The 17975-nt window shown below is 40.4% G+C and overlaps 1 long non-coding RNA gene across 2 annotated transcripts; it reads left to right on the top strand.

Moving 5' to 3' along the window:
• Nucleotides 1-419: 419 nt before the first annotated feature.
• LOC147345913 (uncharacterized) lies at nucleotides 420-17408 on the top strand. 2 transcript variants are annotated; one of them, XR_015153426.1, is made up of 3 exons: nucleotides 420-2334; nucleotides 16214-16299; nucleotides 16907-17408. It is a non-coding gene; the product is annotated as an uncharacterized LOC147345913 (long non-coding RNA). The 2 variants fall into 2 exon arrangements; XR_015153425.1 differs by having other exon boundaries at nucleotides 16732-17408.
• Nucleotides 17409-17975: the final 567 nt, after the last annotated feature.

Genomic DNA, 17975 nt, shown 5'->3' with positions numbered 1-17975 from the left:
TGGTTCCATAGAAGGAGGTCCCAGAAAGCATGGAGTTCAGTATTTTTGGTAAATACAATAGACTCTGTTCATTCACATGAATGTTATTCTCAATTTCTGTTTTACATGCTTTGTATTGTTTTATCACACATTTTGCTTTAACATATGTTGTAATACAATTCATTGGTCCTACTTTTGTTTTAGACAGTAATCTATTACAGCTATTAAAATAAGAATAAAGAAATATTTATCATACTGGTATTAATTCCATTTTCATCCCCCTTCATTTTATTTTGTGTAGAGCCCAGTTTCTGGCTGGTATCATATTCTTTCTGCTTTTATGACTTTCTTTGATCTTTCTTCAAATATAGGTGTTTAACAATGAGTGTTCCTTTTTTTTTTTAAGAAAGTATGTCTCATTGATTTTTGAAAGACTTTTTTATTTTTTTTGGCTGAGTATAATGAATTGACAGTTTTTTTTTCAATACTTTAAAATGCCATTTCATTTTCTTGTGGTTTCTGGTGAGAAGTCTATTATAGTTCTTATCTTCATTTCTCCTTAGATAAGATGTCATATATCTCTGGTTGTCCTCAGGATTTTTGTCTTTGGTTTTTAGTAGTTTTGATATGGCATGTCTAGTTTTATTTTTTCCCCTGCTTTGTGTCATACCACTACTTTTGGGAAATTCTCAGCTCTTCTTTTTCCACGTATCTTTTTCTGTCACGTTCCCTTTATCCCCCTTCTCTGTGCTCTGTTTTCAAAAAAGCTTGTTTTCTGTTTTACTCTTTCTCCTCCTCCCCGTCTTCCTCCTCTACTTCCATGACTACTTCTACTACTACTATTGCTGCTACTGTTAGTACTACTATTTTATTCTCTTTCTGTTTCAATTTGGGTAGTTTCTATCTTCATGTTCACTTATTCTTTCCTCAGCTGTGTCAAGTCTGCTGGTGAGTCTTTCTTCATGTCTGTTAATGTGTTTGCATTTCCAGCATTCCCATTTGATTCTTTTTTTTTTTTTTCTCAGTTCTGTTTCTCTGCTAAAGTTATGTGTACTCAGTTGCTCACATGTCCAACTGTTTGGGACCCCATGGATTGTAGCCCACCAGACTCCTCTGTCCATGGAGTTTTCCAAGCAAAAATATTGGAGTGGGTTGCTATTTCCCACTCTGGGGGACCTTCTTGACCCAGGGATGGAATCCACCTCTTCTGAGTCTCCTGCATCGGCAGGTGGATTCTTTACCACTGCACCACTTGGGAAGCTGCTTCGTTATCCATCTTTTCATTAAGATAACCATTAATTATAAATTTAAATTCCCTTTCTGATGGTTCCAACATCTGTGTCATGGGTGTTTCTGCTTCTGTTGGTTGCATTCTCTTGATGGTGTTTTTTTTTCCCCTTGCTTTTTGGAGAAAAGATATATATTGTTGAAAGACATATCTTGTGTAGGACACTTGAGGCCGAGGTAAATAGTTTGGATGCTTGAACATGGACATGCCTTTCCTTTTGTTTAAACTTTAGTTTGGGGATTTGCATGAATGCAGTTAGTTCCTCTGGATTTACAATTCATTGTTGCTATAGTTACCTTCCATGCAGCACATGCATCTAATTCCTCGAGCACTGTTCCTGTCTTGAGTTTGGGTGTTGATTTCCCACAGTTTTTCTCAATATCTCATCTACTCTTAGCTTTAGGCCTTCCCTTTATGCTGTGCTTCAAAGAGAGTTTCTTTTCATGCTCTTGTATCTCTGCCAGCAGGATTCAACTATCACCTGTGACTTGAAAATTCTTGGCCTGTGGTGGGGAGCAGGTGTATACTCTGTTCTTCTCATTAAGAGTCAGCCTTACAAAGGCAGTGTATCCCTGGGCCTCAGGGCTGTGGTCTTCTCAGGGCTCCTGCCGCTCTGTAAGGGGGCAGTTCTGAGCCCATTTCAGATTCTTGCTCCTCTCCTAAAGGAGAATTTGTTTTGTTTTCTCTCTGCTCTTCCCCCAGGTGTAGAGGAAGACTTTCCCACTGCTCTAAGTAGGATGGTGTGTTGTCTTCTCCCAGCTGTTTGGCTTTTATTATGAAGAGGTGGCAGGCACGAATCTGGCTGGGGTTTTATGCCTTTCCTGCAGCAGCTGCTGATCTCTTTTCTCAGGCTTGCACTACAAGGGAATGCTTCTTCTGGACGCTCATCAATCTTTTTTGTGGTCACTGGTTAAGTGTGTGCAGCAGAGCCCACGAACAGGTGCATGTTTCCCTTATATCTGCATCCTCACGAGTTCTGTATTCTCTTGAGACCCATCACTTCGCCCTAACAGTTCAATAACAATTTCAGCTGAATTCTTACCCATGTCTGGCAGCATTTGCCCCAGGTAAGCAAGTGCTCATGTTCTATCTCTCCTTGTACACACTTGTATTGACTTAGATTTCAGATCAGTTGTCTGTTCTGCAAGCTCAGATAGCTGACAAGTTCAAGCAAAGTTATAAATTTGTAGATTGTACAGCATTTTTTTGTTGTTGTAAGAGTGAGAGTTACAAACTCTTTCAGCCTCGTACATTTCAAGCAGAAGCCAGAAGTAGCACTATTCTTAATACTCCTAAACTGGAAACTACAAAAATGCCCATTCGTAGTCAGATGGATAGATATATGGCAGTACATTCACCCAAAGGACTACTATATAGCAATGAGAATGAGTGCAGTATAACTACATAAAACAATGTGGATATAACATATATAATGTTGAGCTAAGGAAGTAAGTCATGAAGGAGTATATACTGGATAATTCCACTTATATAAAGTACAAAACTAATTCACGCTCTTAAAAATCAGGGGAGCAATTCATTTTGGAGGGCCAGAGGCTAGGAGGGGACAGGGATCTTCTTAGACACCAACAGTGTTCTGTTTCTTGATGTGCTTGTTGTTTCTATAGTTTTTACATTTCTGAAAATACAATAAGATATACATGTATAATAACTACTTTCTGTATGTATCTTATACTTTATAAAATATTTTAAATATTTTCTATAAATATAATCGAGCTTCCCTGATGGCTCAGATGGTAAGGAATCTGCCTGCAATACAGGAGACCCAGGTTTGATCCCTGGATCAGGAAGATCTCCTGGAGAAGGAAATGGCTTTCCACTCCAGAATTCTTGCCTGGAGAATTCCACGAACAGAAGAGACTGGTGGGATAGTCCATGGGATTACAAAGAGTCAGACACAAGTGAGAGACTAACGTTTAACTTTCATAAATATCATTAAAACATGGATTTATAACTTTTTATTTTTATTGACTTATTTTTAACTTTTTAGATAGCTAGAAAAATAAAAACAGTTAGATCACAATTCAGTAAAAGATAGGAAATTAAGTGAATGCTAAGAAATCTTATAAAATCATAAAGCCTAAGGACATCAATTATAGCAATAAATATAAATGCTTGTAAATGTTACCCATTAAAAGATAATAAAATACAATGAAGCTCATATGTTTTTAATGATGTGAAAGTGTAAAAAGGACTATAGGTGAGCAGTTTTTTCCCTAGTTTCCATCTTCTCTTCTTAAATTATAATTGTACTATCATCGTGGTCTTCTTAAGACAATGTACCTAATGTGTATTAAACAGTGGATGGTGCAAGGATATTTGAAGACAGGTGAGAAACAACAAGTTAGTAAGGGTAATGATTTGGGACAGACAAAAAATATATATAACTCCTGCAGATCAAGCTGATTCTGAGCTAGACCACCTTCAGATTTTCTGCAGGAAATCATTTTTGTTAATTTAGTAATGACCTCCAAACCTCCTGATGCTCACCTCAATTCTCCACCCTCCAGAACACTACCTCCATGACTCTCAGAAAATTTTAGCTCTATGAATGAGACTGGGCACCAGAGGATAAAGCCACTATTTTCTAGACCCCAGGAAGGGAGCATCACATAGTGACTATTATGTAGGGAAGTGTAAGGGGAGAGATGGAGAAGTCAGGCCTGGAAGATTTGACTCTAGGAAGATGGAGGCTTTATAAGGAAATTAAATAGAAGAATTTGTTCACCAAGTCAAGAGAGATCATGGAAATGGATATAGCAACTATTCTTATCAGAAATTGTTCTGTGAAGAGAATGTGGATTTGGGGTGTTTTCTTACAGTAATTGTTCAAAGACATTCAAGAAAATGGAAACATGTAGGTGAGGACTTGAGTAATAAATGGATCCTAGAATTCAATTGCTCCAGTTTTTAAAATAGGAAAGAAGTGATTTAGAGAATTTTTCAAGACTTATTAAAACAACTTACTTTAAAAAAATGATCATTATAATTTTCTAGAAATTTCCACATCCACAATCTAATTGAAGTTATATGAATTATCTGTTTAGGAATGTACAAAGTAATGTGCATCTGAGATTTTTCTTAGATCAAATGATTATTATTCAACAAAGACATTTGAGATTGCAACTGTGTGTCACACACTAAATAAAGAGCTCCAAAACAAGTCTCTGTTGTCAAGAAGTTCAAAATCTAGTGACAGGGATAGACAGTCATGGGGATAACAAGAACTCAGGGTTAACAATATTGCTGTTGCAGAAAGTTGTGTGTTGGAAAATAGTTCTCCATGGGTCTCTCAAGTTCCTGCATGTTTTTAAAATGAGGCACTCTCTCTTGTTTTGTACTATATTTTCAAGGATTTTAGTATAATGAACAATCTTGGAAAATAGAGAATTTCTCCCTTTGGTTCAAAGGGCAGGTGGCTTTACAGTCCATTATAAAATATTTTGCTTCCTTCAGTTTGAATTCTTCTCTTATAACATCATCCACTAAGTTTGTAGATGCCTTCTAGCCCATTCTGGGGCACTCTACAGAACTGGAAACTGGAGCAAATGCTGATACTCTGGCTACTGCGATGTTGTGAGTGATAAGCTGTCTTTGTTACTGACTCAAAGTATGTCTCTTCCCAGCATCCATGAAACTGTGGCAGGCTAACTTATTAGTTTGTAGATAGGATAAAATTTAATATCCTTCACAGGTCTGAAGATGTACTTATTTTGGCTAATACAGTAGCAATAATATAGTAGGATATGAAGGATGTTAGGAAAATTGAGTAGTGAGAGTGTGGGTGAGAAAAAGCAAGAAAAGAAGAAAAGTAAAAATCCAGGTAGAGGAAATAGTATAAATAAGGGCCAGGTTATGGGAATAGGGATGTTGAGAGCTGTTTCAATGTTAATCAAGAATGTGAATGTTTTCATGAAGGAAATATAGTTGAGGGATATTAAATAGAAGATAGTATATAAGATTTTAGTTTCGAAAATGTCATTTTGATAGTAGAGAATGAACTGGCAGGGCCAATATGGGGGCAGAGATCTCTACAGAACAGTTGGGAACCACTGGAGTAATCCAGATGAAGCACAATAAAAGTATAAAATAAGGGAAATAGATAAAGAGGAGAAAAATTTCACAAAATATTGTGGAAGTAGAATCAACTGATTGTGTTGACAGACTAGATTTTAGAATTTCTTTAAGCTAAATCTATCTCTGATACCTAAGTAAATAGAGGAGACATCTAACATGGTATATGGTTGAAGAATAAAGGGCTGTATTATCCATAGGGTGTGGTGGTGGTGGTGTTAGTTGCTCAGTCATTTCCAGCTTTTTATGACCCCATGGACTGTGGCCCACCAGGCTCCTCTGTCCAAGGGATTCTCCAGGTAAGAATACTGGAGTGGGTTGCCATTCCCTTCTCCAGGGGATCTTCCTGACCCTGGGATCGAACCCAGGTCTCTCACATTGCAGGCAGATTCTTTACCAATTAGCCACCAGAAATACTTGGACTTAACAAATGTATGTAGGTATTTGGTTTAGAAAGAATGACCACAGTAGGATGGCAGAGTGAATATTACTTGTTTGATAATTAAGGAAATTGTGGCCCTGAGGGTTAAGTGGATTTCCGGGAGCTATAGATCAGTGAGTTAATAGTGGAACCTGGATAAAATGAATAATCCAGTGACCTTTTCATCTTGTTTACTAGAGCCAGTTGTCAGCACTGTCACAAATTTCTTATCCATTCACAAAGGATATTGACTTTATCTGGATGAAGGAAGCAGAAGGGAGAGAAATCTGGAAAGTATACATTTTTCTTTTGTTTGAGAGATATATTAGACCTGTTGGTTCATTGCTAAAGGAAAGGGAATAGAGGATTTGTGTTTGGCAATGTGGGCCAAAAAGAGTCTGCCTTATTAATGAAATAGCTCCCCAAATTGTATTATTAGGAGTACTGATCTTAGATGGCCCAGGAAGAAATATGTTCTGCTAGAATGCAGATACTCATATTTGAACATCTAATCATTAGACTAAACTTGTTTACAATTGAACAAGGCTAGAGCATTGAATCTGTGTCTGTTTTTGTTGTTTAGTTGCTAAGTTTGTTTGACTCTTTGTGACCCCATGGTCTGCAATCTAACAGTCTTCTCTGTCCATGGGATTTCCCAGGCAAAAATACTGGAGTGAGTTACCATTTCCTTCTCCAGGGTATCTTCCCAACCCAGGGATGGAATCTGCATTTCCTACATTGGCAGGTGGATACTTTACCACTGAGCTACCAGGGAAGCCCAAGTCTGTGTCTACACAATCTTAAAATGTCCATTCAAACAATTCAGTGAAAATAGTGAAAGGCCATGTAAGTCATACTTCTTGTTTGAGTTTTGCTATTATGGGTGGAGATTTTATCACAGCTTCCACAACTGAATGGAGGTACGATTTCAAGAAAATCAGTTATTCTTTTGGGACATTGGAACTGTAAGATATGTTTTATCATTCTTATACTCTAAGAGTGGCTAAAAGTTCCAGAGAGGAGTATGCAGAGTATAGACAACGACCAAGGTCAGAATATTAAAGACATCCACATTTGGCGAGTAAGAGGACAAAGAGGATCTTAAAAAAGAAACAGTGAGGAAATCAGAGGAGCACTGAAAAGAGTATTTCCATTTACCTATTTCTTAAAATGTTTCTTTCTAGGTGTCAATGAATTGGTTGTTTTTCCATGTCTGCAGAGTGATGTTGAAAGAAAATTAAAGCCTGGGAAATTTTAGTTGGGTATAAAACATTTAAATTTCTGTTTAACATAAGAAGAATAGAAAGTCTTACTCCCAACTCTCTGCAAAATAAATCATTAAAAACAAGATAATTTCCAACTCTCTGTAATATTAGTTACCTTAGAATTTCTTCATCTGGCTATATTCTTCTCTCATTGGTTATGTTTTCATTACTGGCTTTTTTTTTTTTTTTTTTCAATCAAGATGTCAATTTCTTAAGAGCAGAGTGCCAGCAAGTATTGGGTGAGTGATAAGTGTGTTTTAACTTATTTGTTTGGAAAATTCTGTCTTCTGAGAGTGATGGAGTTGAAGATTTTAAACTTGGAGTTGAAGACTCAAGAGGAGTGGAAATGTTTAGAGTTCACTTGACTAAAGACAAAGTGCTTTCAAGGTCCTTCAGACTCTGAGAACATCTGAAATATCTCAAGTGGACTTGGAATTCCAGAGTCTTAGCTTGCTGCCTGAACTGCCTATCACCCTCTTGCCTTCTTTGCATCAGTTATCTGAGAAAGAGGCAGCCTGCTTTTTCAGTTTGTAGGAAATACAGTCTCAGAAAACAGCTGCACTCAACTGTGGAACTCTAATGGTACACATCACTCTTGGTCATTGGCAGGAGATGTCCTTGTCTCCCAAAATAACCTTAAACACAGGGTTAGATTGTCCCATAATTGAAGAGTACTGAAAGAAAGAATCAAATGCATGAGGGCTGATGGACATTTTAATCTCAGTGTACTTAACAATTTGGGCTTCATTTGTAGTCATATTGGTGATGGCAGCCAGGTCTTAACCTCTCCCACCACAGGAACATAAAGGATCCTACAGAGAGCTGCCACTTTGAGAGAGGTCTCAGCCAGTGATGGATAGCAGTCATATGGCAGAGTCAGAAGGTAGGGCTGTAAGCCATGTTCTCATACTTGGATCATTCCAGCACCTTGAGTCTTAAGGTTTATTGAAGCAGGACTTTTACATTAGTGAATGCCATTAAGGTCTCCTGGGTTCCTGCTCCTGGACCCCCTTTTGACATATCTCTCTCTTTTTCTTCTTGGATATTTGGTAACTTATACTCTTCTTTCCTACTCCAAACCTCCTTCCACATTTATCCTAAGAACAAAAGCCTGGAGCATCATATAGCATTGTTGTTGTTCAGTTGCTGAGTCATGTTTGACTCTTTGTGACACCATGGACTGCAGCATGCCAGGCTTCCCTGTCCTTCACCATCTCCCAGAGCTTGCTCAAACTCATGTCCATTGAATTGGTGATGCCATCTAACCATCTTATCCTCTGTTTTCCCCTTCTCCTCTTGTCTTCAATCTTTCCCAGCATTAGGGTCTTTTCCAATGACTTAGCTCTTCGCAGCAGATGGCCAAAATATTGGGGCTTCAGCCTCAGCATCAGTCCTTCCAATGAATATTCAGGCTTGATTTCCTTTAGGATTGACTGGTTTTATCTCCTTGCAGTCCAAGGGACTTTCAAGAGTCTTCTTCAACACCACAGTTTGAAGAGTCAGTTCTTCAGTGCTCAATGTTCTTTATTGTCCAACTCTCACATCCACACATGACTACTGGAAAAACCATAGCTTTGACTATCCAGACTTTTGTCAACAAAGTAATGGCTCTGCTCTTTAATATGCTGTCCAGGTTTGTCATAGCTTTTATTCCAAGGAGCAAGTATCTTTTATTTTTATGGCTGCAGTCATTATCTGCAGTGATTTTGCAGCTCAAGAAAATAAAGTCTGTCACTGTTTCCATTGTTTCCCCATCTGTTTGCCATGAAGTGATGAGACTGGATGCTATGATCTTAGTTTTCTGAATATTGAATTTTAAGCCAGCTTTTTCACTTTCTCTTTCACCTTCATCAAGAGGCTCTTTAGTTCCTCTTTGCTTTCTGTCATCTGAGGTTACTGATATTTCTCCTGGTAATCTTGATTCCAGCTTGCGCTTCATTCAGCCCAGCATTTTGATGATGTACTCTGCTGCTAAGTCGCTTCAGTCGTGTCCGACTCTGTGTGACCCCATAGATGGCAGCCCACTAGGCTCCTCTGTCCCTGGTATTCTCCAGGCAAGAATACTGGAGTGGGTTGCCATTTCCTTCTCCAATGCATGAAAGTGAAAAGTGAAAGTGAAGCTGCTCAGTCGTGCCCGACTTTTAGCGACCCCATGGACTGCAGCCTACCAGGCTCCTCCGTCCATGGGATTTTCCAGGCAAGAGTACTGGAGTGGGGTGCCATTGCCTTCTCCGTGATGTACTCTATGTAAGTTAAATAAACTGGGTGACAATATCCAGCCTTGACATACTCCTTTCCCAATTTGGAACCAGTCCCTTGTTACATGTCCAGTCCTAAGTGTTGCATACAGGTTGCATACAGTTCTGCATACAGGTTGAGAGCATCATATAGCAAACCTCCATGCATATATTTGCATTTTAATAAATAAAGTTTTGAGCAAAATGAATGCCTTGGCTTCTGGAGATGGAATAATTGTCATCAGAGAACTAGTCAAGACAATTTGGGTAGGGGGATTTCTCAAATGCTTACTAACTTATTTTCTTAGCTTTCCCCCCACCCCTATTATTCTCCTATAGGTATCCTATGAACACATATTGGTTTCAGATTTTAGTGCTTTTGCTGGAACTGTTCTTTGGAAAACTGTTCTCATAATTGCTAACTTCTACATTTTCCCTTTCAAAAGAGAGTTCATTATCCAACCTTGTATCAAATGCCACCCTGATCAATTTTCAAATTTCTGCATTTGGACTTCCTCATTTCTTTCCACACCAATGTGTGGAAAGAAAATTTAGGAAAAAGTCAGGAAAATTTCTTTCCTTACTTTCCACACCAATGTAGTCCTCTCTCAAAGCTTGCATCTTTATCTACCTGCTCTTTCAATTGTTTGCATTATTATTTTTTGGCCCTGCACTTACAGAGTCTAACACACTGTCAGGCACATAGAAGCAATTTCACTTTGTATATAAAATTATTATCGAGTGTAATGTGCTAATCATTGTCCTAGGTGCTTTTGAATTCATCATCTACCAAATGTGTGTTGATTGGGGTTGAATTTCTTTTTTTTTAATTTAATTTTATTTTAAAACTTTACAATATTGTATTAGTTTTGCCAAATATCGAAATCATTACCGTGTGTGCATGTGTGCTCAGTCATGTCCGACTCTTTGCAATCCCATGGACTGTAGCCCACCAGCTCCTCTTCCCATGGAATTCTCCAGGCAAGAATACTGGAGTGGGCTGCCACTTCCTCCTCCAGGGGATCTTCCCAGTCCAGGGATCAAACCTGCATCTCCTGCATTGGTAGGTGGATTCTTCACCACTGAGTCACCTGGGAATTCCATTCCTTATCATTAGGAATCCTCTTTGTGTTATAAGTGTTTACATTTGTTTGTATTTAAGTAGATAGTCATGCACTAAGAAGGTGGTTAAATGGACATACAAATTTGTTAAAGCTCATCATGTTTTATGCTCAAAATAGGTGCAATATATTTAGGTAAATTAATGGGCTTCCCTGGTGGCTCAGAGGTTAAAGCGTCTGCCTGCAATGCGGGAGACCTGGGTTCAATCCCTGTTTTGGGAAGATCCCCTGGAGAAAGAAATGGCAACCCCCTCCAGTATTCTTGCCTGGAGAATCCCATGGATGGAGAAGCCTGGTGGGCTACAGTCCATGGGGTCGCAAAGAGTCGGACACGACTTCTAGAGTTAGTAAAGTAAAGTATACCTTAATGAAGTAGCTTTCTAAAATGGAGATAAGGGACTTCCCTAATGGTCCATTGGTTAAGACTCCATGCTTCCAATGCAAGAGGTGCAGGTTCAATCCTTGTTCAGGGAACTAAGATTCCACATGACATGTAGTATGGCCTAAATAAATAAACAAATAAAATGGAGATAGGCTATTCCTTTGTTGAGACCAGCTTGTGAAAGATCAGGAGATCATTTCCTCCTGACAGTCAACCCACCAGTTACCCAGGCAGGGGACATACACCTCTAGACTTGGCCACAGGGAATAGAATTTCAGAGATTAGACTTCTGCCTGAGAAATCTTTGAATCAGACTGGAAGCAAAAAACCCCTCAGGTTCAAGCATCTGAAATGTGCAATGGTTAACTAAATCACATGTTTGTTTATGATACCAGAACTGTTTTAGTTTATAGTGTGCATTCTATATTATATATAATGATTATAGTTGTAACCATTTAATTTTATTGTAGTAAGACAATTAAATATAAATCATCTGTTTTACTAAGGATAATTAAAATTATCAAAATAATTTATTGTTATAATATATGGAATCTGTGTTTTAACCATTGTGTTATCATTTGAAACTCAGATTGTATTTCTCTATAGAGAGAACAAAGTCCTAGTGGAGAAGAACCTGAGTGCTAACTCAGTAGTGGAGTGCTGCTCAGGGTATCTATTCCTTGGTCTGGGCCATCCTTCAGGGGCCAGTTGAGGTTACTGCATCTGTGAAGCATCTCTGATTCCTGTGCTCTTCCCTTAGGGCAGCATCTGCTGGCCTGCCTTCAAATGACTTGCTGGATGCATATCTAGACTTCTCAGTGTCTGACTTTCTGTCCTGTTTCCTATTGTTACTCACCTCAGCAAGAGCTCCAATCACCTGCCCATTCTGACTTATCTCTCCAAGTTCTTTCCCAATTCTCCTTTTTAGCTTGTTTCCAAACTGTCAATACCTCCATTGATCCCCAGTTTAAAATAATGCATCTTTCTAATTTCATTGACTATAGATATCTACTCAAACTACCACACAATTGGACTCATCTCACATGCTAGTAAAGTAACGCTCAAAATTCTCCAAGCCAGGCTTCAGCAATATGTGAACCGTGAACTTCCAGATGTTCAAGCTGGTTTTAGAAAAGGCAGAGGAACCAGAGATCAAATTGCCAACATCCACCAGATATCGAAAAAGCAAGAGAGTTCCAGAAGAACATCTATTTCTGCTTTATTGACTATGCCAAAGCCTTTGACTGTGTGGATCACAATAAAATGTGGAAAATTCTGAAAGAGATGGGAATACCAGACCACCTGACCTGCCTCTTGAGAAACCTATATGCAGGTCAGGAAGCAACAGTTAGAATGCAACAGTTAGAACTGGACATGGAACAACAGACTGGTTTCAAATAGGAAAAGGAGCACGTCAAGGCTGTATGTTGTCACGCTGCTTATTTAACTTATATGCAGAGTACATCATGAGAAATGCTGGGCTGGAAGAAGTACAAGCTGGAATCAAGATTGCCGGGAGAAATATCAATAACCTCAGATATGCAGATGACACCACCCTTATGGCAGAAAGTGAAGAGGAGAGTGGAAAAAGAAAAGTAAAAAGCCTCTTGATGAAAGTGAAGGAGGAGAGTGGAAAAAACTGGCTTAAAACTCAACACTCAAAAAAAAAAACAAACTCAACATTCAGAAAATGAAGATCATGGCATCTGGTCCTATCACTTCATGGGAAATAGATGGGGAAACAGTGGAAATAGTGTCAGACTTTATTTTTGGGGGCTCTAAAATCACTGCAGATGGTGATTGCAGCCATAAATTAAAAGATGTTTACTCCTTGGAAGGAAAGTTATGGCCAACCTAGATAGCATATTAAAAAGCAGAGACATTACTTTGCCAACAAAGGTCTGTCTAGTTAAGTCTATGGTTTTTCAGTGTTCATGTATGGATGTGAAAGTTGGACTGTGAAGAAAGCTGAGCACCGAACAATTGATGCTTTTGAACTGTGGTGTTGGAGAAGACTCTTGAGAGTCCCTTGGACTGCAAGGAGATCCAACCAGTGCATCCTAAAGGAGATCAGTCCTGGATGTTCATTGGAAGGACTGATGCTGAAGCTGAAACACCAGTACTTTGGCCACCTCATGTGAAGAGTTGACTCATTGGAAAAGACTCTGATGCTGGGAGGGACTGGGGTCAGGAGGAGAAGGGGACAACAGAGGATAGGATTGCTGGATGGCGTCACCGACTCGATGGACGTGAGTTTGAGTGAACTCCAGGAGTTGGTGATGGACAGGGAGGCCTGGCATGCTGTGATTCAGGAGGTCACAGAGAGTCGGACACGACTGAGCAACTGAACTGAACTGATAGATATCTACTTGGTAGAAAGAAATCCTAGCACTGTTGTTTATCAGCCATGTGGATGGGAGCGAATGACCTAGCCTCACTGCTGCTGATAATATTAGCTCCCTTAAAAAAAAATGCTCATTTATTTTAATTGGAGGATTATTACTTTATAATATTGTGATGGGTTTTGCCATTCATTAACATGAATTGGCCATAAGCATACATGAGTCTCCTCCCTTCTGAACCCCTCTCCTACCTCCCTCCCCACTCCATCCCTCCAGGTTTTCACAGAGCACTGGCTTTGGGATCCCTGCATCATACATCAAATTCCCACTGGCTATCGGTTTTACATATGGTATGTAAAACAGAAAATGTAGTTTCAGTGCTATTCTCTCAAATCATCTCACACTCTCCTTCTCCCACTGAGTCCAAAAGTCTGTTCTTTGTGTCTGTGTCTCCTTCGCTAGTTCTCCTTTTAAGGTTTATTGTGCAGTTTATATGGGTTGATCTTTGTAGTTAGGACAGTGCCTGGCAGCTAGGAAGTGCTATGCAACTGTTTGTTGTTCCCATTAATACTACTATTATTATTAGACTCTGTGGCTCATTATTAAAGATAAAACACAAAATATACACGTCACCACTGGGATGATGAATAAACATTGGCATTCATTATGTAACAAAAGTTATTGATGCCTTTCTGAGGTTGGTTACATGAAGGTTCCGGGAGACCTTAGGAGACAAAAAGGAGGGGGTGAGACAAACAGGAGGGGGTGACTTTGGAGAATGGGACACCAGAAAAGGGGGTGCAGACAGGGTTGATGCCACAGGGAGGGAGAGGGCATACAAGTTTTATGATTTTGTTAAAGGTCTTAACTTCAGTTATTTCTTATGTCAGCGAGACCATTTTTCTTGTCACTTTCAGCCTTTGGGCTGAAGGGTTGCTGATGCCAACTGCTCCTTGGCTTTTGTGAAAAGTTTCTTCTCCAAATTCTGTTCTTGACCTTGAAGGGCAGGTCTCCAAATTGGGCCTGATCTATGGCAATCAGAAGTTGTGAGAAAAAGGTTTGTGTGATATTCACACATGGCATGATATTCATATATGTTATGTAAAGTGCAAAGCCAAAGCTTGAATGAAAAGCCAGAGTACAAGTTAGCCTAGAGAAGAGGAGGGGTCAGCTGGGAGTGACCAGCTGGGTTGAGAGGCACTTCAGTCAGCCCACTCATGTTTATTGTATCCTTAGAGGAGAATGCGTGTCCTGGGAGGGACTGAATTGCCTTTCTTTGGGTGTCATTGACCAGTGAGTTGACTCACGATGCTTCCCAGCTACCAGCAGTCTCTGTAGGGGAGAAAATTAAAGGCAAGCTCCTGTTGGCAAAGATATTTGGATACAATCCAATGATCTACTACTTGAGTGCTAAGTCACTTCAGTTGTGTCTGACTCTGCAACCATACAGACTGCAGCCTGCCAGGCTCCTCTGTCCATGGGAATTCTCCAGGCAAGAATACTGGAGTGGGTTGGCATGCCCTTCTCCAAGGGATCTTCCCAACTCAGGGATCCAACCTGTATCTCTTACATCTCCTGTATTGGCAGGCAGGTTCTTCACCACTAGTAGCACTTGGGAAGCCCCAGTGATGTACCAATTACCTCCTAGGTGGGGGTCGATCTGTGGCACTGAAAAGAAGAAAGCATGGCTTTTTCCTCCAGTGGGAGCTGTCCTTACATAAGCACGGAGTGGTGGAAACATATAGTGAGCATGTAGTAGTCAAAACTCCATGGTTTTCCAGGGAATGAAACCACGCCCAAAGTAGCTTAAGTGAAAAAGCTTAATTTATTGGCTTCCAAAACTGAGAAAACAGGAGTGGTTGTCTTTAGGGATCCAGGAGATGCACATAATTTTCTCTCTTTACTTTCCCGAGTACTCTCCTCCTCCTATTCTGATCTGATGGTCTATTGCCATGCCCTGGGGTGGCCACCACAGTTTCAGGTTGGTGTCATGCCACCTTGGCAACATCAGAGGGAAGAGAAAGCTCCTTTTCCTTAGAGTTGATATATACAGTTCCAGAGAATAGCCCATACTGGAGTAGTTTGGGTCCTGTACTCATTCCTGGTCAGTAAGTGCAGACAGCTTGTTGAACTATGAGGGTAGGTGGGCCTGGTCATGGAAACTATGAACTGGAAAGTAGGGTCCTGACGTGCAGAGTCACCTGGAATGAGAGAAGGACAGCTCTCTAAAATAAAGAGTGGGGGGACTTCCCTGGTGGTCCAGAGGTTAAAAACCTGCCTTCCAGGGCAATGCAGTAAGATCCCACATGCCGTGGGGCAACTGAACCCACGTGCAACACTAGAGAGCCCATGCTCTGTGATGAGAATTCCCTAAGTGCCGCAACAAAGACCCAGCACAGTCAAAATAATAATAATCAATAAAATAAAGAGTGAGGACTCTCCTAGGAGGAAGGGATACAAGATCCGGCACATCCTGAAATGGCAGGTGCTCATCCCCAGGTTGGGGATGTCCTGTGAGCCCTGAACCTAAGGCCATGAAGGCTGGGTAGGGGGAGCACATGGTGAGCTAGTGAAGGCAGAGCAACTCCCTGTGAAACGCGGCGCCTGGGAAGGAAAGCTGCGCTCCTTCTCTCCTGCAGGGATTGCAGAGCAGGAGCAGGGAAGCGGGCCCTCTCAGCGAGCGAGTGGTGGTTATCTAACAGGGGCCCCTGATGAAGCCATTTAGCAGCACTCACGCTAAGGGGTGATGACCTCCAACCCTGGAGCCGGGGCGCCCTGGCAAAGGCAGCCTGTCACCACCCAGAGTGTAATTTGTCAGGGACACGAAGGTTAACATTTTTCTTCACAAAAAACATCTTTAATGACCATCAGCAATCAGGACCTCCGATTTCTGTCTCATTTGAAAGCTTTTAATGCTTTCAGAGGGATAGATGGGGTGACCCAATAGGTCTCTTCCATCTCTGATTTTCTATGATTAATGAAGTTCAATTGTGCAGAATAAAATGGTGAGTTTCTCGTTGTCAGTTCAGCTGTATTCCCTTTTCTCCTCCCTCTTTCTTTAACCATTTTTTTTTTTTTCTCCCCAGGCAGATGATAATCACACACATTTTCTCTTAATGCTTCAGGGGAAAAAAGGACTTTTTCTTCTGGGCCAGGCTCTGAAAATGTCAAGGTGGGTGTATTTATCCATGGTGTAAATTGTTGCTGAATGGCACAAGCCACCCCTCAGTTCCGCACCCCCAGGAGAGACTGGGGCCTGCATTAAGGGTACTAGGAGCAGTGTGAGTGTGAAAACACGTTGTGTTTGTAGAGTTTGTTAGGCTTTTTTCCTAAGGACCTTGGTAAGGTACATTTAATAACATGCTGACCTCTTCTGGGATGCGCGTGTGGGACTTTATTACCTTCTTCTGTTTGGGGGAAACTGAGGCCCCGAGCAGTGATGGGCTTGTTCAAAGCTGCCCCTTCCCACTGCACATGCAGAAGTGCATGCCTCCACGTGTCCAATTCCACTCAGCTGAATCTGGGGATTTTGGTGCAATTTTTAAAAGCATCTCTGGAGAGAAATTCTAGAGGAATTCAGTGAGGCTTGTTCTCCTCTTTGCAGCATGAAGATTTTTCTAGGCTGAAAGTCCTCTGAATTATGAAGAAGCAGACATCTAGAGAACTGTCTTGGGAATTAGAGGTTTTTCACCCTCATACACTCCTTGCTTTGGGAAGAAAAGCCTTTTAAGAATGCAATTTCCTCGGGTTTGTGTGTTTAACTTCTGTTCTGGTTAAAGGCACAGATTGGGCTCCTCGGAATAACTGGATATGCTTCTGAACATGGAAGGCAGTACAATGACCTCAGACAGAATTCCCTCCCAGGAGGAGCAGAGATCCACTGGCTTTACATTTCTGCCGCCAAGGAGTCCTGGGAACATCTCATAAAGATTTGACATCCTGATTTGTAAAAGAAACAAAACAAAAAAAACCCCTATTCATACAAACACCCCAAATGGCTGACTTAGATGACTTCCTTGATTCTGAGATCCTGGAAAGTCACAGGAGAAAAAAAAAAATGCCTACCATCTCATTAGTCAAGGTATTATGGCAAGAGTCATCATAGATTTCAAGCAGCAGGGCACATGTCCTGACTTTTTAGTTCTTTTTGATATGTATCCAGGAGTGGAATTACTGGGTAACTCAATGTTTATTTTTTGAGGAACTGCCATACTGCTTTCTACAGTGGCTGCACCATTTTACATCCCCACCAGCAAAGCATAAATCTTCTAAATATCTCTACATCATAGCCAGCATTTTCTGTTCTTTTGATACTTGCCATCCTAATGGGGTCAAATGATATTTCATTGTAGTTTTCATTTGTATTTCCCTAGTGATTACTGATGTTAAAAATCTTTTCCTGTGCTTGTTGGGACGATCATGAATTTTGAACATATCTGATTTGATAGTTCTCAACACTGTTGCCTATTAGAATCTCCTTTGGAATTATTTTCCATCCATTAAGTCAAAATCTTGTGGAGTAAGGTTTAGGCATCAGCATTTTTGTAAGTGGCTCAGTTGGTAAAGAATCTGGCCTCATGGCTCAGATGGTAAAGAATCTGCCTAAGGTTGAGGTGCTCTGAGTCTCAAATCATACTTGAATAGTCTGGACCTATCATTGTTTGGGCAGGTATTATCCTATCAATGCAAAGAAATAGAGGAAAACAGTAGAATGGGAATGACTAGAGATCTCTTCAAGAAAATTAGAGATACAAAAGGAACATTTCATGCAAAGATGGGCACGATAAAGGACAGAAATGGTATGGACCTAACAGAAGCAGAAGATATTAAGAAGAGGTGGCAACAACA

This window comes from Bos grunniens, chromosome 24 (genome assembly GCF_055505025.1).
Source record: "Bos grunniens cultivar Pamir isolate PY7600 chromosome 24, Bosgru_T2T1.0, whole genome shotgun sequence".
Taxonomy (NCBI): domain Eukaryota; kingdom Metazoa; phylum Chordata; class Mammalia; order Artiodactyla; family Bovidae; genus Bos; species Bos grunniens.
This window is presented reverse-complemented; position numbering and strand designations above follow the sequence as displayed.